Source organism: Leptopilina boulardi, unplaced genomic scaffold (assembly GCF_019393585.1).
Source record: "Leptopilina boulardi isolate dan_hultmark-lab unplaced genomic scaffold, ZJU_Lbou_2.1 LbouV2_112, whole genome shotgun sequence".
Classification (NCBI taxonomy): Eukaryota; Metazoa; Arthropoda; class Insecta; order Hymenoptera; family Figitidae; genus Leptopilina; species Leptopilina boulardi.
The window spans coordinates 305,214-332,481 of NW_026137655.1; the positions used below are offsets into that span (position 1 = coordinate 305,214).

General features: G+C 25.8%; 1 protein-coding gene across 4 annotated transcripts in view; it reads left to right on the top strand.

The window, feature by feature from the left end:
• Window positions 1-27,268, top strand: part of LOC127280320 (neuronal acetylcholine receptor subunit alpha-7) — a 219,334-nt gene that overhangs the window by 52,928 nt on the left and 139,138 nt on the right. The window lies entirely within an intron of this gene.

The window sequence follows — 27,268 nt, forward strand, 5'->3', positions numbered from 1 at the left end:
CAAATAATTTTTTTTCAGTGTATTCAAATTACACAATTTGTTTTGATAAAATCAAATTGCTGATCGTTTAAAAATCGAAAGACAAGTGAAAAGAAAAAATATTTGTCTACAATTGTTGGCAATAGTAAGGAATAGCTTATATTCTACAAGTGTTCGTTAAATGTAACGCGCCTCTCTCTCTCTCTCTCTTTCACTATATGCGCTAGACCTTGTGCGCGTTAATGGAAACCGAATGAGAATGCATTTGGAAAGGAGCCATCATGCAAATATGGGGAAAAAGACGTTGTAGAGATCGAGGCCAGATTCTTTGGCTAGAGAAGTCATGCTCGCGGAAACGAAACTCGAAAGATCTGATTTTCACAGATTCATTACATATTTCTATATATATATATAGGTGCGTAGATGTGTGGGTATATCTGGGTAACCGTGTCGCCAAGTGTGGCCGGTTGCCCCTATCGTCAAGCATTTAGCCCCGGATGGTTGCTATAGCAACAGGCACCCCCGAAAATTCTCTCGCTCTGAGTGTTGCCGCGTTCAGGAGTAACAGAGGTAGATTGAAAAAGAGAGAAGGAGAGAAAGAGAGAGAGATAGAGAGAGATGAAGGTTAAAATGAAGGGTGTAAGGGATAAAGGGATGAAAGAAAAATCTTAAGAAATAAAGCAAAAGAGAGAGAGAGAGAGAAGGAGAGAGAAAAGATATTATTCTCCAAGTTTCTCTATCGTCGAACTATATAGAACTTACAACTAATCCCAACCTCCTTTCTCATGTTTCCCTTATCCTGTTTCTTTCACTTTATTTCTCTCTTTCTATCTTTCCCTCTCTCAAACCGTCATATTACCTTTCCTCCCTTTTCTCATTTGTCCTCCTTGAGTCTACTCTTATCCTTTTTACACTGAAACAGAAGCTTATATTCGCACTGTGTCAAGAGGATTTGATCCTTTTGCGCGTTCCGGTAAAGTTCTCATATTCCTTTTCTTTTTTTCGAGAACCTCTTGGAAGTTAAAACTCCCAAGACATTCTTCTTCTTCTTCTTCCACGTGTTCGAATATGAGAAAAATGGTAGGATTCAGAAAGATTTATGTTTTTTTTTTTTTTGCAGAATTTTTAAATCTGCATCATTTATTTTTTGCTTTGAATTTGTTTTTTATGCCGCGCGTGAAAGCTATATTTATAAAAACAGCCAGTCATATGTTTATCGATATTGATTTTCTGACAAGTGTCAGTCTATCAAGATGTTTTTAAAGGCTTTTTGAATGTGTAACAAACGAGGAGGAAAATTTTATGACATCGTTGAGCAGAACCAAGCAATCAAATTAAGACCTTGCTTAGAAAGCGCTCCAGTAAATCCAAGTAATCTTGTCGTAACTGTGTATGTGTGTATAACAACAAGTGGCTCTCTATTGAAATAGTCTTCTTCTTATACTTTTTTTTTTTTTTTGCAAAGTATAGTAAATATCAGAGAGCAAATGCGACATATTAATCTCGAAATATTGTCATTTAAGAAGCTTCTCTTTTTTCTATAAAATTCATTTTATATTTAAAATTTTATTTTCTGACAGCAAATTGAATGGCTAAATTAAAGGATTTTAAAAAGGAATTTTTCTCACGCCTAGTAAATTGAGATTCAAAGATTTATTTTTCTTCACTTTGTTTGAAACTTTTAAAACTTTTGAAACTAATTTCGTTTCGGGTATATAAATTGCAAAAAAAAAGGAATTTAAAATCTACTTTATGGCAATTTTTATTGAAACAAAATATGTATGCACTTTAAATTTGAATTAACATTCGTTCACTGATTTTAAGTCGTGAAAATTTCTATTTTTTTTCCATTTTTCACTAAAACTTTGGTAAAATGAAAATTAGTAAATTAAATATTAATATTTTTCTGAAATTTAGTGAAGATTTACTACTAATTTTCAGTTATTTTTCACTAAAATTTTAGTAAAAAGAAAATAATTAAAATTAAATAGTATAATATATTCTACTAAAAATTAGTGAAATTTCGATTTAAAAAAAAATTTCTAATAATTTTTAGCTATTTTTTTTTTTTTTTTACTACAACTAGTAAAAAGAAAATATTACTAAATCAAAATGGTAATATTTTACTAAAAATTAGTGAAAATTTCTATTAATTTGTCATTTTTCACTAAAACTTTAGTAAAAAAAAGTAGAATTTAAATTATTTCTCTTTTACACTGAGAAAAATATGCTATTGAATCGAAGAGCATTTTTTGACAAAGGTATAAAAATTATTGATTCAAAAGCATATGCTATAAAATTTATAAAATATTTTATTGATTCTATAGCATATGCTTTTGAATCAATAATTTTTATACCTTTGTCAAAAATGCTCTTCGATTCAATAGCATATTTTTCTCAGTGTACTGTATCCCAAAATAATATTTTGGTTCTTTTTTTTTTTTTTAAATAAATAGGTTCAAAAATAGTAATAGGCTACAATATTTTTTTTTTCACTTGCATTTAGTGTAAAAATTCGAAAGCTTAAATATTCCATTAAAGTAAGTAACATTAAAATGTAACAGGTCATTAAAGTATAGAGAAAAAAAGGAACAAAATTGTTAAATCGAAATTTGTATAGAATGTCGTGGGAATTTCATCAAAAAAAAATTTTTTTTTTAAAGCATCAAACGATATATATATATAGTATATATATATAGGTGAGGTTTGCTTGTGAGAAATCTTGTTTACAAAGTATTTTACCTCGATCCAGACTCACATCAACGATCCACTACGTTCGTCGTTGGCTAGATATTATTCGCCTCATAGGATAGATGGGTTACGTTATCGAATATTCGATCACTATTTTTTTCAAACCTTATCGACAGAAGCGTAAACTTTCCAGAAGACGTTTTTTAATCTAAACTCTCATTTCGCTTTTTTTTATACACTTTTTTTTAACATCGCATTGATTAAGTAGCTTTTTTTTCTCTCTCTCTCAAATTATATAAACTGTACGTTTTATATATATATATATATATATATATATATATGTATAATATCAGAAAATATTTTATAGAAAAAAAAAATGCAACAAATAAATATTTATTTAGGTCTGAGAAAAATATAATATCTCTTTTCTGGGTGTTTGCATTAAATTTCTCTGTGTGTGGTGACAAATAATTTGATTTTTAAATGACTATTCGAATTATATAATATTTTGCAGAGCGTTTTTTTTTTTTTTTTTTTTTTTAAAAAGTCCTTAATAATTTTTCAAGTCTGGAAATAATTGTGAAATATAATACATAAAAGGGCAACTTTAGATGATGTGGAGAAGTACATTTATCTAGAAACTTAAAACGTTACAAGAGCACTAACCAAGTTTTACCTCAGGTTTTATATTTTATTCATTTAAAGAGAGAATTGACTTCAATCTTTGATTAGAACTAGAAAATATATTTACTTTAAAAGAAAACTAGTTTATTTCCATGTAATAAAGGAGACAGTAAATTCTATTCTATTCTAAAAAAAAACTTGTTTATTTTTAATTTATATTTTTTTTTCTCACAGATGACAAAAAATTTATTTTTCTTCTAGTTATTTTTCATAATTTTTTTTTTTTTTTTTTTATTTCTTAATTGAAAATATTTTAGTACTATACACCAGGAGAAAAAATATTTTTGTCTCAGTGACAAATAAATATTTGTTTCAAATATATTTTTATTTGTACTAAATAAAATTATAAATAAACATTTTTTCTTTACTCTCTAAATCTGAATTAGTAAAAAAGTTTACTAATTTGAATTAGTGACTCACTTTTTGCTTCTCAATTAGTAAAATTTTACTAATTATTAGTAACTTTTACTAACAATTAGTAAAATTTTACTAATTGAGAAGCAAAAAGTGAGTCACTAATTCAAATTAGTAAACTTTTTTACTAATTCAGATTTAGAGAGTACGCTAAATAAATGTTTATACTTAAAACAAATAAACAATTATTAGACTATGAGACAAATATTAAATTTTATTGAAATGAATTTTATTTGTAGAAAATAAAAGATTTCTTTGCGAGTGTAAACAATATTTATTACCTAATTAATAACAGTGAAGTAAACTTTGATTTTGTAAATCATATACGCGTCTATTTTGTATATTTGACTCCCCAATAGTCGCTGGTAAACTTTGAAAACCCCTAAAGTAGTTTCTATTTGGTTTAGTTCGTCTAACTATTGAACCTTTGACCATTTCATTTGGGATTGTTTTGTTTAATTATACTGATCTCAAATTTACAAAAGCCAATTTAAACTATCGAGATTCAACTACTGTGTGTACGTGTGTTGAAGTTCTATTTGTTATAGCTATTTCTGTTTATAAACATTGCATCTCCTATATTTTATTTGAGAAAAAAAACTATATATATAAAATCATCATTTTCATGTGAAAAGTCAACATTTATATTCCACGCCCCCCCCCATCTCTCTCTCTCTCTTTCTGAATCGTTCAGTTTGGTGATGTATTTGTTTATTTCAATTTTGCATATCGAAATATTCAATGCATGCAAAAATTCGATTGCATGAGAAATTTCACTCTTTTTCTAAATTGTACATTTTTCTGTTTATTTTGATATGTCTAAAAAAAAAATACGCGTATGATAGCATTTTTTTTTTCGAAAAACAGTTTTTGTTTGTAGTACATTAAATATTTTTTACCTTTATAGATAAAGTGGATCTATAATGAAAAAAAAACATCGTGATATAATTGCAAATATTTCGATTATTAACAATAAAACGAGAATTTAATTAAAATAATAATAATATATATTATTATTATTATATAATAATTTATTTTATTGCAATTAATGATGTAATTACATAAATATTTTTTAATATGAGAATATTATTAATCGTAATATATGCATTTGATATTATTTCGGAATTTGATCTTTCTGTTCGTCGATATCAATTTAATTATTTTCTTTTTTTTTTTTAATTACTATTTGAGATTGGATGAATGATAGTTTACTGTTTTCTGAATATTTACATTTTATATATAGTATCACACATCGATTTAAATTACACTGAGGGAATATGTTGAAATCAATTTTCAATGCATATTCTGGCCTGAAGGGGTTGTTTAGCAAACCTGTTCGATTCCCATTGCGTTTTAACTTTATCCGCGTACAAAATTTATCATTTATTTATGATATTTAGTCAAAATTTCCTAACAAACTTTGCTTTTGCAGTTTCTCTCTCTCTCTCTATAATATGCTTTAATCTTAAAGGACCACTTTATATACATATATATACCATGGGCAATATCTCATTTGATGTTTAGTGGACTTGAAACTATTTCCCCGTATACATCCTTCTAATCGCATTCCATTAGCATTCTCTTGAAATTCTGTTTGTCACTTTGTTGACTTCAGAGTATCTCTTGAAATGAACTTCAATTCCTAAGGCTTCTATCATTAATTATTGTTCACCGTTTGAATAATTGTTAATTTTAATTTTAATTAATTTTTAACTAATTGATAAATTAAAAATAATTTTTAACACCGAAAAAATTCAATTTTTTATTGACACTAAAAGAAAATAGATTTTATAAAAGTATTTCAAAATTTTATCGAAAAATATTTTTAATTTTATAATAGTATTTCAAATTTTATAATTTAGTATTTGTAAATTGTGAAATTTTATCAACAGTCTAATTATTTTTTAAAGGAATTTTACATTTTTTGAATTGGCATTTGATAGAATTTCTTTTTATACGAATTTTTACTTAAAAAAAATTTTTAGGTACCAAATTTTTTTTTTTTTGCCAATATTTCAATGCAATTTTATGTAATTCGAATTTTTACATGACAAGAATTTCAATTCATTGAATTTTAATTTGTCCGAACAAAAAATCGACAGAAAGATTTCGTTTGCAATTTTTCACATTATCCAATTAAAAATTATTAAGAAAATCGTGATTGATTAGAATTTGAAAATTGCTACAAAATCTTTGTGTCGATTGTTTGTTCAGTTATTTGTATTTTCGAATAAATAAAAATTCAGACAAATTAAAATTTTTTTAAATTGGAATTTCTGTCATTTCAAAATTCGAAACACTTAAATTAAATAATAAAAATTAAATGAGAATTTCAATTAAATTAATTAAAAATTCGCCTTAAAAATAATTATTTCTAATAAAATCTACTTTAAAATAAAAATCTAATTAATAATCACTACTAATTAATGATTTTTACGCGAAATTCATGTAAATTTAATAAAAGTTTATTAATGATTAGTATTTTTTTTTTATATAAAAATTTTGCTTTCTATCCATATTTTCTAAAATATTTTTACAAAATTTGAAAATACTTTTATAAAATTTGATATTTACTTTTCCTTTCGTGTGCCAATCATTTTTTTTCCCCACATTTTTCTTTATATAGGAATTTAATTGCTTTTACAAAAAATAAAGTTTGCAGTTATTCAGTCATGTTATAGAAACAAATCCTTTTGAAAAATTGTTCTCTAAAAATAATTTTTTTTTTTGCCGGCAGTTATAAAGAATTATTTAATTAAATTTTAGCAAAAATATGGAATAATTTTTGGCTTTAACAATAAATGTAGATAAAAACAAAAAAAAAAAAAAAAAAAAAAAAAAGTAGATAGAAAATAAAAAAAGTAAATATATAAAATAAATTTATTTTCATTGAAAGATATTCTCTTTTTTTTTTTATTTTTTTCTTTATTTGAAGAGAGATGACTAGTTTTTGTGTAGAGGTGACAAAAAAAAAAATAAGATGAAACATAAAGAGTGTGACTGGGTAAATAAAAATGGTGTCAAAAAGAAAAGGTAAAAAGTCAGTCTTGTATACACAAGGTCGAAAAAAAGGTGGCCCTTAGAGAATCGAGTAAATGCGCCCCAGTGCCCTCTTGTAACGAGCCATTCGCTTCTGTTTCATCCCTCGTCTCTCTTCTCATGACCCAGAGAGAAAGAGAAAGAGTGTGTGTGTGTGTGTGAGAGAGAGAGAGAGAGTGGCACAAGCCCTTTCATGGATAAAAGACCGCAAAGCAAGCACTTCACTTCGCGCTTTCAGTAGTTAACAGAATTGCGGGCTGACAAGTGTAACATAAGGGGTGGGGGGTGAGGAGGGGGTTGAAGTGTCAATAACTTGTATATGAAATATAATCTTCTGTATATATATATCAAAACCTCAAATAACAAATCTTTATCAAATATAACCGATGCATCAAATTGTCCAATTTTCACTCATATATATATATCTAGAAATACGACCTGATTTCTATATATATATATATATATATATATATATATATATATATATATATATATACATAAAAAGAAACAAAAGTCTTTACTTCAAATGAAACTTCATCTGGTTTTTCGATTACTATATTTGATTTTATTTGAAGCAAATAACAATATCCGGTGGTCAACTCTATACAGGGTGTTCCAAAAGTATGGAAACTTGCAAATATCTCGAAAAGTAGGAATTTTTTTTAAAAAATGTTCAAGACAAAAGTTGTTTCAAACAAAAAGATGTACATCTTTGAAACAAAAAAATTGGTCCCGGAGCCCAATGTTGGGCCCTACAATGAAATGAGACCACTAATTTTCAGTATCAAATTCGTAATCCCCATGAAATTCTGCGTTCAGACATGTGGTATAAGTGCCCAAAATATTGGGCCCAATTCAAGATATTGGGTCCAAAATTTTATCAACAGATAAATAAATTTTAAAAAATCGCATCTTGGAGGGATTTTCAGATCACAGGATTAGAAATTGGAAGCTAATTTTCAAATTGAGCATAGAGCCCAATGTATAAGATTCTGCCGCCCAATGTGAGGATCCAATATTTTTGGAATTTTTTACCACAAGTCTAAGCCCAGAATTTCAGAACGATTATACAAAATGGAAGGAAACTAATTTTTTTTACTGTAGGCCTCACATTGGGCTGCGGAATCTTATACATTGGGCTCTGTGCCCAATTTGAAAAGTAGCTTTGAATTTCTAATCCTGTGATCCCAAAAACTCCAAATGATGCGATTTTATAAATTTATTTATTTGTCAAAAAAATGTCGAGCCCAATCCCAGACATTGGGCCCAATATTTTTTTGGCTTTTGTACAACAAGTTTAAACCCAGAATTTCATAACGATTCTGAAATGGATACTGAAAATTAGTGGGTTTTTTTTAAACAATTAATTTTTATTAATGTGAGCCTCACATTGGGCCGCGAAATCTTACATTGGGCTTTGTGTACTATTTGAAAATTAGCTTCGAATTTCTAATCCTGTGACCCAAAAAACCTCTAAAGATGCGATTTTTTAAATTTATTTATTTAACGAAAAATGTTGGGCCTAATCCCAGACATTGGGCCCAATATTTTTGTCATTTTTACTAAAAGTCTAAACCCAGAAATTTATGGGGATTACGAATTTGATACCTACTGAAAATTAGTGGTCTCATTTAAGAAAACCACTTTTTTTATTGTAGGGCCCAACATTGGGCTCCGGGCCCAATTTTTTTGTTTCAAAGATGTACATCTTTTTGTTTGGAACAACTTTTGAACAGTTTTTACAAAAATTCGTACTTTTCGAGATATTTGCATGTTTCCATACTTTTGGAACACCCTGTACATATAAAATAAATAAAAATTTATCTACGGTAAATGAAATTTATTTGCCTGTGCGGAAGAAATAAAAGTCAGTTTGACTGTCGATGTTACGGACAAGAGCATTAAATTTGAATTGGAAGAATGTTATTCTCACTTTTGGAATAATTTAATTATTTTGATGGATATTTAAAAAAAAAATGTTGGACTAATTTATTTAGCTTTAGAATAAATTATATACTTGAGTCAGAGAATTTTTTTTTTTTTTTTTTTTTTCTGACTATAGTCAGTTTCAAAGAAATTTTTTTATTTTAATTCAACACAAATTTTTCACTGAAAACAAAAATTTATTTAATTAAAATAATCGTTTACTTGACTATTATTAAATAAATATTTAATCCAATAATTTATGTATTTAAAATAAATACCATTTAATTGACTTAAATTACAGTTATTTGGTTCAAGTAAATATTTATTTGATAATAATAATTAAACCAATTATTTGAATCAAATAAATTTCTTTTGTTCACTGTTTGGTTTTTAAATAATTGTTGAAAAGTAATAATTAGAAGAAAATTTTTTGTAGAATTTTTGAAAAATTATATGATTCTTGTTTGAATTTTGTATGCAATTTGCTCCGCGTGCATATGTCAATTTAATTAAAATCGTTGGTAGTTATGTTTAATCAGAATAGGGTACTTTTGATGATAGCTAAAATCATTGGCAGTTATAGGTTTTGTTGGTCATAAAATTCAGAACATTTAAAATATAATATTGATAGTCGCCTCTAAAAATGGATAATAAATAAGTTCCACCAAAGTTTTGTTATAAATATATTAATGTAAATTTTTTTTCATTCACTAAAAAAACACCTTTCTCATTTTTTTTTTCAAAAAGAAAATTGTCATTTTCTAATTTTCCTCTTATTTTTTTTTTTGCTATCTAGTCAAATATTTTTTTCTTTGCATTTATGAGGAATAAAAATTTATTTGATTGAAAAATAACCGGTTACCTTACTATTATCAAATAAATGTACATTTGTATCAAAAAAAAATATTTGTTTGCATCAAATAAATATTTAATTGAAAGATGAAAACAATTTCAATCTCTCCAAGTCAGACCAAAAGTAAAATTTAATAAACAAATTCTTTTAACGTTTCAACAGATATTGAAATAAATATTTTTAATAATTCTAATTTAATAATTCTAGTAAATAATTATTTTCTCAGTCAATTAAATTTGTTTAATTTCTTTTAAATACAGAAATTAATTGTACAAAATAAAAATTATGGCTCCAGTAAGTATTTGATAATAGTCAAGTAATGGATTATTTGAATCAAATTTTTTTTTACTACACCCAGAGAAAAGATTTTTTTTGATTTAGAGAAACCAATTTTTTTTTTTGACTTGTTTTCTTTCATTCAAAATAAAATTTTCTTTGAAACAAAAAAAAAAGAGATTATCAAATTTCATTCAAAGAAAAAGAAAATGCATTAAATCAAAGAAATTCTAACATTGATATAGGGTCAAAGAAACATTTATTTGAATAAAATTAAAAAATTTCTTTGAAACTAAGATAATTTCTTTTTTTTGAATAAAAGAATCAATGAGAAAAAAGAGTAGGTATTAAAAAATTAAAATAGAAAATTAATTTTTTTTTCTTATATTCAAAATTTAGTAGTAGATGAAGGACTTTTCATGAAGGGTATATATATATATATTTGCAATCAGAAGGAGCTTTATATTCCAAGTTGGATGAGTTTTCAATGTTCACATTGGGAAATAGTATCGTGATCATGAACATATAACGGACTTGGAATGACCGAATGCTTGGGGCGGTATTTGATTGAATTGAATAATGTAGGGCGAAGGGCATTGATTCGCTCGATACCATTTGGAATATGGCATAGCGCATACTGTACGAATCGAATCCTTGAAGCGACCCAATATTGAACTTCGATAGTAATCGTTATCGACAGGTATTAAAGAATGCGTCTGTTCTCACTTTTCGGATTGTAAAACTGTCGATGAAGTAATATTCTCCTGACTATATTTACATCCATTTCTTGTTTTTTTTTTTTTCGAAAAAAAAATTTTTCCCTTTTTCCAAGTTACCATTTCTCTAAAATCTGAATACAGTTCCAAAATTTGAAAAAAAATTTCCCAAAACAGTACAATATCAGAATTTTGTGTTTTATTTTCTCTTTTTGAAAGAAATAAATTTTAATGTACGTTAAAAAAATTTTACTGGATAAAATACAGAAAAATTGTTTTATAAATATAAATTTCGTTATGGTTATTATTTCATTTACAAAATCGTGAAATATGAGAAAAAGTCCAGTTTACATATCGCTGTTTGGGAAAAAAAAATCCATTTGACATATAATGCAGAAATAGTTGAGTATCTCAGAACTTTGTGAAAAATCTTTTCTTGATATTAGGAAATATTGTGCTGCGCTAGATAAAATCGATATTTGCCATCAAAGAATTTTAAATATTTGTTAAAAAACTTTTTTTGCACATACATGAAAAAAAAATAACTTGAAAGCAGATATTAAACTTGAAAATATATTATTAATATAATAGAAAAATTTTTCCGAAAGATAATATTGAAAAATGAGAAAATAATATTGCTGATGAATGAATTTTTTTTTTGTATACGCTAGTTTTAAAATGATTCTAAACCTGAAATTACAGACGTGATGTGATTCAAATGTACATATTGAGGTTTATATATATATATGTATATGTATATAAAAGGGTGGGTGGTTTGTCGTTTCCTGGAAAATCATGTGCCGACCCCATTTATTCCGAGATATCTTGACTCGAAATCTTCGGATTCCCAATGGAAGTGACATAGTAACAGTTATAGAGTGATATCCCATGCACATGTGGAATGTTTGCCATCGTCGCGCATTTTGGTAGTGTATGAGAAGAGAGCGAGAGAGAGAGAGTTTATTGATTTTATCCGGCAGTATAGAGTTCGTAAATCGAAAGGTGACGCTTTTTCCCAACCACCAAGGATACGGGTGTATATATATATATATATAAAAAGGGGGCGAATGTCTTCTCTCGTATTCAGTGCTCGTGCTTTTCTCGTAACCCTGGATCATCTCGGTTAGGACCTTGAAAACTATTTTACGACACTCGCAGTCGGTGCACGACTTCAACACGAAAAGCACCCTTTAGACCAGCGGATTCTGCAGAACAGCAGCTATCCTATATCGTTCTTTTATTAAATTCCTCGGAAACAAGTCTATTCAGCAACTTGACAAACCACCACACTGTTCAGTGAGAAAGACAGAGATAGGTCTCTATTAGCTATCGCGCTTCTTCAAAAAAAAATATATATATATATACACTCGAATGCAGTATTTTTTAATCAAATCTTATATAAGATCCACTTTTAAAAATGTTGCATACACACAGAAAAAAGATTTCTTTGGCAAATTTTTCATCGATACAAAGAAAATATATTTGTTTCAAACAAATTATCTTTGAATCAAACGAAAAATTATTTTCGTTTCAAAGAAATTTTTTTATTTCATTCAAATAAATATTTCTTTAATTCTATATCAGTGTTAGAATTTTTTTGATTAACTGCACAAATTTCTTTCATTCAAAGAAAATTGCTATGAAACTAAGAAGCTTTTTTGTGTTTCAAAGAAAATTTTATTTTGAATGAAAAAAAAGAAGTGAAAGTAATTTGTTCACGGAGAAAACTGGAGTGTTAAATTTTCAATGTTAAAAATTTTTATAGTTAATCTGACCTTCCATATAATATTATTTACACTCTACCATATTTTTCCCTCTGTAAATGTTACATACATTTTATAGTTAATTTTACACTCCAGGATATTTAAACTAATTAATTCGATAGTCATTTGTGTTATACGCGAGTGCAAGAGAAAAATGAAAATCAATAAATAAAAGTGACATTTATTTGTGGTTGTTGTGATTATTTTTAAGTAAAATGGAAGAAAATTGTAACAACACTTATATTAATCGCATGAGGAGCTGGAACGTCAGCGAAACCATTATTAAAATTATTAAATTATTAATATTATTAATTATTAATTAATTAATTATTAACCCGTGTGGAAAAGAGATGTGGGCCCCCAGCGGGGGCCCTTATGGATCGCCCTCATGCCATGAGGGCCGCATATGGATGATCCATAGGGGCCCCTCATGGAAACGACATGCTCATCGATGAGGGCGCCCGCATGGGCGATCCATGAGGGTGCCCCTACGGGCGCCCTTATGGGCCCTCACGTTTGCCCTCATCTTGCCCTCAAGTTTGCCATAATGTTTTTTAATCAATAATATTAATAATAAAAGTTAATTAATAATAAATAAGCTTAAGTTATGAATAAATAACATATTTATTTAATAATTATTCAATTTTAAATTAAATTCTTACTCAAATTGAATTTATTAATTAACGTTCTAATTAATTAACTGTCGGATATAATTAAAAGTAATAATAAATTAATTAATTAAAAAATTAAAAAATATGTAATTTATGCATACTATTAACGGATATTTTCATTTTTCAATTAATTCATACATAGAATTAATGATTAAACGCAAACCTGAGAAATAAATAAATCTAACGCATGGGGGGAATCGAACCTACGACCTACGGACTATGAGTCTAACGCTTTACCAACTACGCTACGCACGCTACTTCAAAACGAATGCTAACTTCTTGATGCTATTTAAACTTCAAAAATACCTAACAAAGAAAAGTGCTTAACATCATTTAGTTAAAGTTAAGATATTAAATTATATTTTCCAATCAAATGCAATTTATAAAATATAATTAATTATATGCTTTATGATTATTATCATGAATCATCTCAGGTGAATTTTCAAAAAAAGTGTAAATATATTTTTATTAAAAACGCGTTTTTCGTTGTTCTGAATCATTATAAACATTAATTTTTTGGTGATAAAAAAATATTTGATTTTTGGACTTAGAAAATTTTGCTAATCGATCATGAGGGCGATCCATGCGGGGCCCCTACGATGGCCCTCATCTATTTTGCCATAAGTGTGAGTGTTATTTTCAAAAAAGTGTAAATATATTTTTATTAAAAACGCGTTTTTCGTTGTTCTGAATCATTATAAACATTAATTTTTTGGTGATAAAAAAATATTTGAATTTTGGACTTAGAAAATTTTGCTAATCGACCATGAGGGCGATCCATGCGGGCCCCTACGATGGCCCTCATCTATTTTGCCATAAGTGTGAGTGTTATTTTCAAAAAAGTGTAAATATATTTTTATTAAAAACGCGTTTTTCGTTGTTCTGAATCATTATAAACATTAATTTTTTGGTGATAAAAAAATATTTGATTTTTGGACTTAGAAAATTTTGCTAATCGATCATGAGGGCGATCCATGCGGGGCCCCTACGGTGCCCCTCATGGATTCGCCATATGGATCAGCCCTCATGGGCCCCCGCCGGGGGCCCCGAACTCTTGAGGGCAAGATCGTGGCTTTTTCCACACGGGAAATTATTAAAATTTTTTTAATTCAATCTTTTTATTTTTTTAGAATATTACAATATTTATAATATTCATAAGTATTATATATTTTATTTAAAAAATCGTAATTTATGAACAATTATTTTTATCTTTACAATTGATTATTTCTACAATTTTGAATAAATTCTATTGAATTATAAATTTTATTTCAAAATTTGTTGAAAGATAAAAATTAAAAACTAAAAATTAAAACTTGAAAATTTTTGCAACTACTTTAATTATTTAAAAGATTATTAAGAATTGAGATGTATAATTAAAAAATGTTTTCAGTGTTGACCACAAAAATATATATAGCGAGAATTGAGTTTTATATTTTATATATTTAAATACGAGAAATTACTGTGCTTTATTATTTTGATTGCACAACTATTTGTAACTAATTAAATTAATTTTCCTACAAATAAATCGAAAAGATATTGCCCTATACCTTCCTGGAGTGTAAAATTGATCCTCTTTGTTTTGACCCTGCGAAGATAGTAACTTTAAAATAATAGAGTGTTGTCCTATAGTTGACATTGAAAATATGTCAAGTTTTACACTCCTCAGGGTAATTTTAATTATCCTTTTTTCTCCGTGTTTCTTTTAATATTTGACAGTCAATTTTTTTTCTACACTTTCAGGTGTATTTTCTGCAAGTATTTGCAATAAAATCGTTTTTTATGATTTTGGATGTCTTTTTGGTGGTAATAGGTGTCTTCCTCTACTTGGATTTGGCTGTCAATTTTTTTCTACACTTTTAGGTGTATTTTGTGCAAGAAATTGCAATAAAATAGTCTGCCTAAGAAAAATTGAATTTTTTTGAAAAATTTTTTTTTACGAAAATCGCTTTAATGGTCATAAAATTGGTGTTCCTCTACTCGGATTTGGCTATCGATTTTTTTCTACACTTTTAGGTGTATTTTGTGCAAGAAATTGCAATAAAATAGTCTGCCTAAGAAAAATTGAATTTTTTTGGAAATTTTTTTTTGGACCTGGATGACTTTTTCGTGGTAATAGAGGTCTTCCTCTACTCGCATTTGGCTGTCGATTTTTTCTACACTTTTAGGTGTATTTTCTGCAAGTATTTGCAATAAAATCGTCTGTCTAAGAAAAATTGAATTTTTTTGGTAACTTTTTTATGATTCTGGATGTCTTTTTGATGGTAATAGGTGTCTTCCTCTACTTCGGTTTGATTGTCAATTTTTTTCTACACTTTTAGGTGTACTTTATGCCAATTAAAATTTTCTATTTAAATCAAATAAAAAGTTATTAGTTTCTGAGAAAAATATATTTTTATTTTATATAATTAAATTTAATAAATTTTATTCGTTTCAAATAAACTTAAGTGAAAAATTTTTCTGGGTATAATTACACTAAATTTAATAGTATAATACTAATATAATATAGAGTAAATATTAAATGAATTTTGAATATAAAATTTATTTTTTTATTTAAAGAAAAGAAAGTAAGATTTATTTTTTACAATGACACCTAATTAAGTTGTTTGTCGTATAAAATGAAGCTGCTGTTTTTTTCTCTCTTACCTCAGTGTCGAGTAACAGATTTCTTAGATTGGTCATGGTTGTGTAATGTAAATTTGCTTCTGTTTCTATGTAAAAGACTAAAATTTGCATCTTTAAGTAACTAGAGTAAATAAGATTTTCATGCAAAGTAGCATTAAGTAAGAGATATTTTAGTTTGAGCTCAGGGTCTAATCTACGAATAGAGAACGCCCTTTTAGTTAGTTAAGCCATATACTGATTTAAACTAACAATAATCTCAGTGAGTGAGTTATAAGTATAACGTAGGATTAAAAGTATAATAATCAAATGGAACACATAATAACTAGTATATAATAAAAATTAATACACTCTGTATATATTTACTATGTCTATATAGTGAGCGTATTGAGAAATTAGTAACTTTAATCCAGAAATAACTAAAAGTTTCTCCATTATTTCTACCCGATGTCATAATAGAAAAAAATAATTATAAAGAATTAAATTTAATTCTCAGGAAAATAATTTATTTAACAGAGAAAATTATTCTGATTTAGATAATGCGCTGTTTATCCACAAATTATTATTTATTAATAATCAGAATTAATTTATTTATAGCATTTGTTTTTTTTTTTTTTTTTTTTTAAACCCGATAAATATTTATTAGACTATTTATTTGCGTATTCAAGAAAATAATAATTTCCCCAACTATTATTCATGCGATTATTATTAATTATTTAGTTTATTATTTAATAATAATTAATTGTTGAAAATTACATGTATAAATTTAATTGATAATTAATTATAATAATAATTAAAATACAATTTTTTAACATTTTAATGAAAAAAATTAATCTTAACTAAAATTACTTTTTTTTGAAATATTTAATTAAAAACGGAAACAAAATTTTTTTTTTTTTTGTTTATATCAGAATAAAATTAATCGACGTATTGCGTATATATACTTTAAAACTTGAACATAGAGCTTTTCTGTATATAACACGGTGTTCTTTCGTTTCTTTTCATATATTGTTCAACGAAGGCTTTTGTTTGTCGGTAAATTAATTAGTTCGAGGTTGTGGTGGTAACTAAGGTAAACGAACGTAGCAGCGCTTTTTCATTGAAACAAAACAAAAAAAAAAAGAAAATAAATAAAAAAAAAAAAAACATCGATTCTAGGACAAGGCTGAAAAGAGGACAAATTTAAATTGGGGAATCAGAAAGATCGATTAAGGGTGTGGTGTATTTGCATTAGTAAGTAAAAATTGGAGAGTGAAAATAGAAATTTTTTTTATATATATTTCGTTTAAATAAATGTAATTAAATTTAGTAAAATTTTTAATCCTACGATATTTGATTAATTTTACAATTTTTTTTTTGATAAACAATTTATTTTTAATTATAATTATTAGACGCTCGTTTTTTTTTTAGGTTCGGATTTTATTTTTTCTGAATCAAAATAGAAATTTCCTTGTGGTTTGTAGAAAAATATTTACCTGTTTTAATCAATTACTGTCTGAATTTAAAATGTATTTTTTCCAATTGAGAGATCAGGAAAATGTGAAAAAAGTCAGGGATTAAAAAACAAAAATAAAAAAATTGAAACGTAAATTTTTTTGCAAAAGTATTTTCAAATAAAATATAGAAAAAAAAGGTATAGGGAGAATTTAAATTTTCCAGATATAGAGAAAAGAGAAATTTTTTCATTCTGATATATTGAATTATTCATTATTGCTATATATATGGGGTTTCGAAAAAAATGATTTGTTTTTTTGTAAAATATATATTATATAAGTTGGACGATGTAATAATAAGTGTTGAATTTTGATATCGCCTTGGGTGCACTTGGGATGATACAAGAAAAGCTTATTCCTGCCCGAGGCATTTTCAGCCTAGTGCACCACTATTCCACGACGTCAGTAGGAGCAATCCGCTCTGTCGACTCTCTCTCACGCTAGCTATAACGTTGATATAAAATGGGTAATGCCGAGAAGTTTGCGGGGCGTGAAATCTTTTAGGTACTTAGTTGTCACCTCATTTTTTCTTTTCTTGTTGTTTAAAGCTAGATGGTTAGTCAGCTTGTCTCTCTCTCTCTCTCTCTCTCTCTTTTTCTCTCTCTCTCTCTCTCTCTGTTACCGAGCATTACTCTTTCATTTTCGAATTAACTTTCTACTTCTTCAAGATTATCTAAAAACCAAAGAAAATTTAATCAGTGACTAGGAAAAAACAAAATATAATCTTTTTATAGTTTATTTTTCCTAAAAAAAAAAATTTGCCTTTTTTATGGTTTATTTTTCCTAAAAAAAAAAATTGCCTTTTTTATGGTTTATTTTTCCTAAAAAAAAAAATTTGCCTTTTTTATGGTTTATTTTTCCTAAAAAAAAAATCTGCCCGTTTTTTTATTTTTTAAATACTTGTTAATTGAGAGAAAAAAAAATAGGAATGACGTAGAGGAAATATTAAAGACGAACTTTTAAATAAGTTATGACAAGCTGTCGAGCAATCCTTAAATAATCCTTTTAAAACATTAATGAAGAGAATGTTTTGACGTGAATACCTTCCTTAATAGGTCATTTGCCAGTAAAAATTGAATGTTCGTGCTTTTAACGTTATTCAGAATTTTTATTTTTATTTAGCGACTTTTTTGGGGAGAAAAAAAGTTTTTTTTTTTCAAATCCATTTTCAAAGTTAGTTAATCTAACAGGATTTTTTTTTTCTTAATTGTTTTTGCTCTTTACATTGAAAGGTCTTTTAATTAAAATCCTTCTCAACTTTTTGTTGTTGTGAAGTTTGCATTTTTTTTTTCACGCGTATATTTCTTTTTTTTTTTTTTTTATGAAAAGCGTCAGACATTTTTTTTTTCAAAAAACTTGAAACGATAGAAATGCAAGATCTCTCTCTCTCTCTCTCTCTCTCTCTCTCTGGAAGCACTTTTCTGTCCCGGAGATGCTCTTAAAGCTACCTTCGCGTTCCGTGAAATCGATGAATATTCAATTTCATTCTGAACGTCTACAATCTTCCTGCTCTTCCTCCTACACAATAGTATCTCTTTGTCTCCCTTTCCGCTTCCGGTCTCCATATTCTTTTTCCCCACTTCTCTCTCTCTCTCTTCTCTTCTCCCCCCTCCTTTTTTTTTTAACTTTACCCTATCACATTTAATTTTGAATTCCACGCGATTTTGCTTGGAAAATTATTCAGGAAGGAGAACAAGATTTTCAAGAATTTTTCAGGAAACACATTTTTAAGGAAAGAGAATATGTAATTTTTTTTTCATTTCCTTTGTGGATAGAAAAAAAGGAAGTTTGTGTTTTACATTAAAATCGTTGGAAATAAATTTTTGGTAACAAATTTTTTTACAAAGTTTAAAATAAAAAACTGTGAAGAGGAATATAAAATTGTAGTGTCACGATTTTTTTTTTTTTATTTTAACTATAAAAATGAAAATACCAATCAAATGAGAAGTACGTTTTTATTTTAAAATCGATTATATAGTATTTTACGAGACATTTAATTGGAGAGAGAGAGAGAGACGATTCGGGACTTAAACTTGGTGAAGTTGATAGTAAACATTTTAAGCTCATTGAGACAGAATGTAGTTTTCCAGTTGCATTCGGTTGAATTTTACAATCCCAAGTTTTTCTTTTTTTTCAACAAAGATGGTAATTTTTTTTTTTACAACCAATTCCGTTTTCTAAGTAAGAGAATTGTTCTATAAAATTGAAAATGACAAAATTGTTTTTTTTTTTATTTTTTAAAAGAAAGATTTATTAAAATTAAAATAGTAATTAAATTAAAATTTTGTATATTTTTTTTATTATTATTATATTATTATTTAAATTTTTGAAAATCTAGTTTCTTATTAATCAAAATTTATGTATGGTAATAAATATATTGTAAAAAAATTTGATGAGATTATTTTGAAATTTTTATATGAAATAATTAATTAAATATTATATAGAGGATTTAGACGATCTTATATAATGCTCTCTGAAATTGTAGTCACTTAAAACGTGTTTCTGACTTAATGCAGCAATAACTTGAACAGTAAATGTGAATCAAGTGGACTCTCGCACGTTGAGAATACTTATTAAAATTCATGTATAAACAACCTGTTTACTTTCGTTTATATATATATATACAACACTAGTTTTCTAGTTCAGAGCAATTGATCACAATGTCAGTTCAATACCAGGAAAATTGAAACTTTCTTCAATTTATGCAAATTAAATTTCTTATTGTACATTTTTTATAATAGAATTTTTCCCGCGAAGGTTCTAGTTTCAAAAATAGAAAAGTCAATACATCATTTGAAATTTTTTATTATAAATTATTTTTTAATTATATAATTGTTATATCTAATAATTTAATAAAAAAAATATATATAATATTTATTATTGTATATATACGCCCAGAGAAATGTTTTATTTGAATCAAATATAATATATTTGAATTAAATAAACGTATATTTGTCTCAAAGCCTACTATTCCATTTTTTTAAATAAATAAATAAATAATAATAAATAAAATAATTTTTTGTTAGTTCTATAAATACGGTATTATAATATAGATTAACTATTCTTGGTTAGAGAAGTTGGAGAAATCGAAGGCGCACAGTTGCCATGTAAACGACGACTGATATTTAAATGAATGGTTCAATATAATGGTTTTGGTCAAAATGTAATGGCTGGTTCCATTCTACTGCATTGAATGTGCATATCTTCACCTTTAGTTGATTTACTCCGAAATTCCAACTGAATTATTTCTCGAACTCATTTCAAAACGGATCGATTTAATCAATATATATGAGAGAGAGAGAAAGACAGTGAAACACCAGAATAATAATAACCTAACGCGCACACTATACTATCAGGATATTAAAATCTTGGGCAGCTTCATTTACAATAATAATAATAATAATATTAGGTACGTGCCAGTTAATATAAAGTTACTAATTATCTTTCTTTCATTTTTCACAAATTTCTTCCTCTTCATTTTCTTCTCAGATGAAATTATTTATTATATAATAGACTTTTATTTTTTTCTTTTTCTACAATACTTGATGCAAAAAAAAGAATTTGTTTTAAAAAAATTATTTAACACAAATAAAGATATTTATTAAGCGCATTTATTTTATCTCTCTAAATCTGAATTAGTAAACAAGTTTACTAATTTGAATTACTTGGCTCACTTTTTGCTTCTCAATTAGTAAAATTATAGTAACTTTTACTACACTCAGAGAAATGGTATATTTGTCTCCGAGCCTACTAACTCATTTATTTGTTGCAAATATATTTTATTTCATTGAAATAAAAAATTTATTTGAGGCAAAGAAAAATTTATTTCTGACAAATAAAACTTTTATTTATGCCAAATAAATAAGTTAGTAGGCTCTGAGACAAATATACGTTTATTTAACTCAAATATATTTTATTTGGTTCAAAATAACAATTAGTAAAATTTAACTAATTCTAAAGCAAAAAGTGAGTCACTAATTTAAATTAGTAAACATTTTTACTAATTCAGATTTAGAGAGTAAAATAAATTTTGTTTATAATTTGCCGTATCGAATTTTTATACACCCAGGAAAATGTTTTATTTGAATCAAATATAATATATTTGGGTTAAATAAATGTATATATTTGTTTCAGAGACAATTTATTTAGTATATATAAATAAAAATATTATTTGTCACAAATAAAATCTTTATTTAAATAAAATCTTTATTTAAATAAAATTTTTATTTAAATCAAATCTTTATATTTAATAAAATATAAGACAAATAAAATTTATTTGCAACAACTAAATATTTATTTGTCCCTTAACAAAATTTATACATTGACTGATGATTTATAATCTGTTGGTTGAAGAATTACAAATAACGGAGACGATTCTGAAAACCGAATATACAAATATAGCATTAATCGAAATAGCAAATGGGACCAGTGAACCTGAAATGCTAAAGCGCTTTGTCACCGCAACTTGTTGCAACTCGAAAGCTTGAAACCTTCTCTAATCCACCTGGCTAGTGATCGAATTCACACACGTGGAGTTAATCTCTGTATTATATATATATATATTTTTTTTCTTTCTATTATTTATTCCCAAGTTGTCTTATATATTGAAGTGCAATTATAAACATTTCAATCTTATTTCAAATTTCAGAGTCAAAAAAATAATTTTTTGTTAAAAATAAATATTATTTATTTTAAATAGGAAAATTAATTAATAATTTAGTTTTAAATTAAATTTTTATTTGGAAAATAGTTATTAGATTCTCAGACAAATATATTTGATTGAATTAAATTTTATTTTAAATAGAATTTTAATTGCCCTTTATGCCAATTTTTTTTTTTTTTGTCTTAATATGAAATTTCTAATCTTAAATTCAATCGATAATAATAATAAAAAAAAAAAAAATTTCTGTGCTATTCTGTTTTTACTTGATATTGCGGAAGAAAACATTCAATAAAGACTGAGTCCGAGTTTATAGAGATTGATTTTTCTACTGTAGCATTCCCGAGTTGCGAAATGGAAGAGAAATGTTTAGGTCAGACATTAATTTAACTTGACATCGGGAAAGTCGTGGCGGAACGAACACCTAAAGTTCATGAATAACTTATAAGTTAATTAATAAAACAAACCAAAAAGTTGCTATAACGACAATTTTTCAATAAGTTAGAGAAAATAGAAATATTTAATTTTTATTAGAAAATATTATTTAAATAATTATAAATTATATAAAATTAATTATATATAAATTTATTATGATAAATTATATAATTGTAAATTATGAAAACGTACCATTTATTAAAGTGTGGTGTTTTATTTCAAGTCGTGGCTTTTTTCAAAACACACCTATAAAAACAAAGTATATTCTACTTTAAAAATAAAAAAATAAAATTTATTATAACTTTATAGGAAAATTATTCTTCTCTTCTTATAATAATATATAATTTTTTAAATATTTTTTTTCTTTCAAAAATATTATTTGCTAAAATTAGAATTTAAAATTAAAAATTTTAAATATTCTTTTTTTTTAGAATTTTCGAATTATTATTATAATTTGTGAATTAAAAGATAAAAAAAAAAAAATAATGGATTATAAAAGATATATCTTTCTAACATTTTTGTTTGTTATCGTATACTTTTAGTTCAGTTTGCAGCAATGTGAATTTTTGAATTATGTAGTAAGCAATTACTGCAAAAATGTGTTTTTCTCTAACAATAAGTGTAAATTACATTTGTATTACCGCCCTGCGTTATGAAAGTAAGAAATAGCTCTTATCTTTAAAAGAATATTTCTTTTCATTTCCAGGTAACCATAAACTCATTTTGATCTCAATTTTCCACGAGTTTCAAGTTAACTCGCTGAAGAATAGAATGGAAATAATTAAAGTATACATACATATAATAAATATTGCAAAAAAAAGCGCGAAGTACACTTTAGGGTAAAATAACCGTTTCTTATATTGTTGTTTTCACAAAAAATTAAAAGGCATTAAAATAATCTGCAACGCTTATTATTTTAATCAAATTTCGCTTATTTTAATCCATTTTGATATTTTAAAATAAGCAAAATTAGATTAAAATAATAAGCGTTGGAGCTTATTTTAATACCTTATAATTTTCTGTGTTTGTATTATTTTTTCATTTTACATTCAGAGAAAATTTTATATTAGACCTCAGAGCTAAGTAAATTTGGAAATAAATATTGTTAAATTTTATTTTTAAATTTGTCACAAATTAAATTTTACTTAATTACACTAAAATTAATTTTTTTCAACTTACACCTAGAAAAATATTTCAGTGGCAACTGTGACAAATTGAAAGGAAAATAAAAATATTTTTTTTCTCGAGAGTCTATAATAACTTTTTTGTATTAAATAAAAAAAATTTAATTAGTAGAAATTAAATTTTATTTAACATCCAATAAAAATTTTTATTCAACTCAAAAATTTATTTGGCTCTGAGAGACAAATATATATCTTTTCTCAGGATTAATTTATTAGAAATAATTTCTTAATTTTTAAGAATATTAATATTATTTATTTTAAAAATAATAATATATTGTAAATAAACATATAAAAAGCATGTAATCTTAAGTACTATCAGTACTTTATCTACAGTAATTTGACTTTTTTTTACCATCGGTATAATATAATAAAGTTCCCTATATATATGTATTCACTTCACTATTGACCCTTTTCTAAGCGGTATTTGAATTTGAACTCCATTGAATGGTATTTCAGCCTCTCTCGGAATGCTTTTTACTTTTTGATACTTTTTTTTTTTTTTTAGAAAGAGAGTTTCGTTCTTTGTTGCAATTCGCGTTTTCTCTTCGGAGGAAAAAAAAAATCGTTTCCAATGGATAAACCAGTTTTTTCTCGGTATACAGATGGAGTTCTCTCCTTCTCTCTCCCTCTCTCGCTCTATTTCAGCCATTTCTTGCCCATCATCTCTTTGTTTCTCTCCCCCCCTTCTCCCTCTCTCGCGGAAGATTTGGTTTGTTCGAGCTTTCTATTTACCCACCTATCATCCCTTTGGAGGCGCTTGCGCCTTTGGATACACAACCTGTGACATATGTGTGTGGTTGCGATGAACATATATATTTAACATGAACATATATGTATATAACATACATGCTCGTATTTGTAAACCTTGCCATTCATGCCGGCCGGGACTAAACGTGTCTGCCGCACCGTAAGCTGCGCAGAAAGTCAAACTAGGCTGCGAAAATGACACACTCGCTTTCCTCATTCACGACAGTTACTGATTACGCAATGTATAATTTTTTAAATAAATTTTTTATTACCTACAAATTCTATTCATCAAATGATATAATGTGAAAAAAAATTTATTTAATTCAAATAATTCTTTATAATTTGACTGTTATTAAATAAATATTTACTTGGATCAAATAATTTTTCTATTTAAATCAGATAAACTGTATTTGAGTCAATAGTTTCTGTTTTTTTTTCAAATAAATACCTTTGACTCAAATAATATAATTAATTGACAAAACAAAATTACCGTTTTCAATTTTTATTGATTATATAAATAAATATTTATTTGTTTCAAATATTTATATATAATATAATATTATAATATTATATATATAATATAATGTAAATATTTATTTGATAATAGTCAAGTTAGAGTCAGTTTTAAACACAAAACAATAATTTTATAATTAAATTTTAATTTTTGAAAAAGTATAAATAACAATAAATCTTATTACACTAGTAAAGGTATAGCTACTGTCAGACAAGACACAATATAATTCTAGAAATTTTAGAATTCAGTAGTACAGGTCAGTTTCAGTTCAGACAGAAGGTAATTAATAGAAGAAAAAGTTCAGTTTTTAGTATAGTATAACTCAGTTTTTGGTATCCGACAAAATTTATTAACTACTACAAATTTAATTTTCAGTAGCACAAATCAACTTTCTTCAGACAGAATGTAAAAAATACAAAAAAAAATCCTTCTTTTAGTAGTAAAAGTCATTTTTAGTCAAGACACAACTTAATAAATAGCAGAAATTTATTTTTCAGTAGTACAATTTTATTTTAGACGGACAAAACATAAAAAATACTAGAAATTAAATTATTCGTAATACAAGTCGATTTACAATAATTCAGTTTCTAGTAGTACAAGTTGGATTTAGTCAGACAAAAAGGTACACCCAGAGAAATGATTTATTTGAATCAAATAAAATATATTTGAGTTAAATAAACGTATATTCGTCTCAGAGCCTACTAACTTATTTATTTGGCGTAAATAAAAATTTTATTTGTCAGAAATAAATTTTTCTTTGGCTCAAATAAATTTTTTATTTCAATGAAATAAAATATATTTGCAACAAATAAATGAGTTAGTAGGCTCGGAGACAAATATACCATTTCTCTGAATGTAATAAATACGAGAAATTTATTTTTCAGTAGTACAAATCAGATTAAGTCAGACTCGGTATTATAAATCATAGTTAAAAAATGTTTTAGTAGTAAGAGATTAACTTTGGTCAGACTAGAAATTTTATTTTTAGTAGTACTTGTCTACATTAATTCAGTTTTAAGTAGTACGAGTCAAATTTCGTCAGACAGAATGTAATAAATACCAGAAATTCAGTTTTCAGTAGTAAAATTCAGTTATAATCAGACAAGACTTAATAAATAATAGAAAAATAAATACATTTAATTTAAATATCTTATTTATAGATATTAAAAAATAGATTAAAAAATTGTAATACACGGTAAAAATGCGTTAAGTATTTTTATTTTTTTCCTTCTTTTTTTAATTTCTACACCTTCTAAGCTAATGAAGATGAAAACGTTCGTTTCACAAGAGTGGAAGATGCGTCTTCCACTCTGATGGCGAATTCCTTTCACCTAACTGCATTTCTTGAAGGAAAATGCGAATGGAGTGTCACAAGCGAATGGCGTTAGTTGTCAGGTCGAATGGATTTGAGAGTATGAGACTTGGAGGCAAGGAAATTGAGATAAATGGCAATGACATCAATTCTATAGACTTGATTTCAAACTTTTAACTAAGATCTTACTTTAATGCATTATTTTTTTTTTCTACCAAACAAAAAAGAAATTGAAACAATTCTTCCTTTTTTGAATTTAGTTAAAAATAATTGTAAATGATTATCAATTTTAAAAAAATGACAAAAAAAATATTCAAATATATTGAATTATTTTTGTATTATATAGTCAGTGTGGCGAAAAATTTTTTTTAAATAAAAAAATCAGTTGAAATTTATATATATAATAATTATTATTAAATACAATTTGCATAATTTCATTTGCATAACTGAACATTCAAATTATTAATTAATAATTAATAATTAATAATTAATAATCATAATAAATTTAATATTATATTGACATTTGATGTTATATTTAATATTGAATAAAGTATTTAAATTTCACGATATATATATATATATATATATATATATATATTGAAACAGATAATTATTCTGTGAAATGATTTTTAAATATTTAAAGATTCATTTATTTTTATTTTTAATAATTAGAATTGTATTGAAAATTTATTTTTCGATTTTTCTTATTTCTAAAAAATATTCCACTTTTTTCTTTCAATTAAATTTTATTTAAAAAAAAAAACTGTGTCAAAATAATAATTTTGCTTCTTTAAAAAAAAATACTTTTAGTATTTCTTTTTTTCCCTGTGAAAATGATTACAAGTCAAAGCAATTTATTTGATTTTAATAAAATCATTTCCCATTTCTCCGTGATTTAAGGAAGAAGAAAAAAAAAAATTTTTTTTTTCCCTTACCTCAAAGCAACTTTCTTTTTCAGTGTGTATTCCACTTCAAAAGTTATTACGGAAAAAAAGTTTTTAATTTTACGGTTAGTCGAAGATGTGAAATCTTGTTGGAGAAATTAAATTGAGAAACTCATCTTCAGAAAAAAGTTTCGTATTACGTGTTGTGAGATTAATATTTTAATAATACTAAGAATTTCAGTATGTATATATATATAAATACGTGTGAATATTCAAGAAATAAAATGACAGAAGTTAAAAAACTATTTAATTGAATTTCGACAGATTGTATACACTGAAAAAAGAAAATTTATATGATTCAAATACTCGATTACTTAACTATTATTATAAATAAATATTTACTTGTAA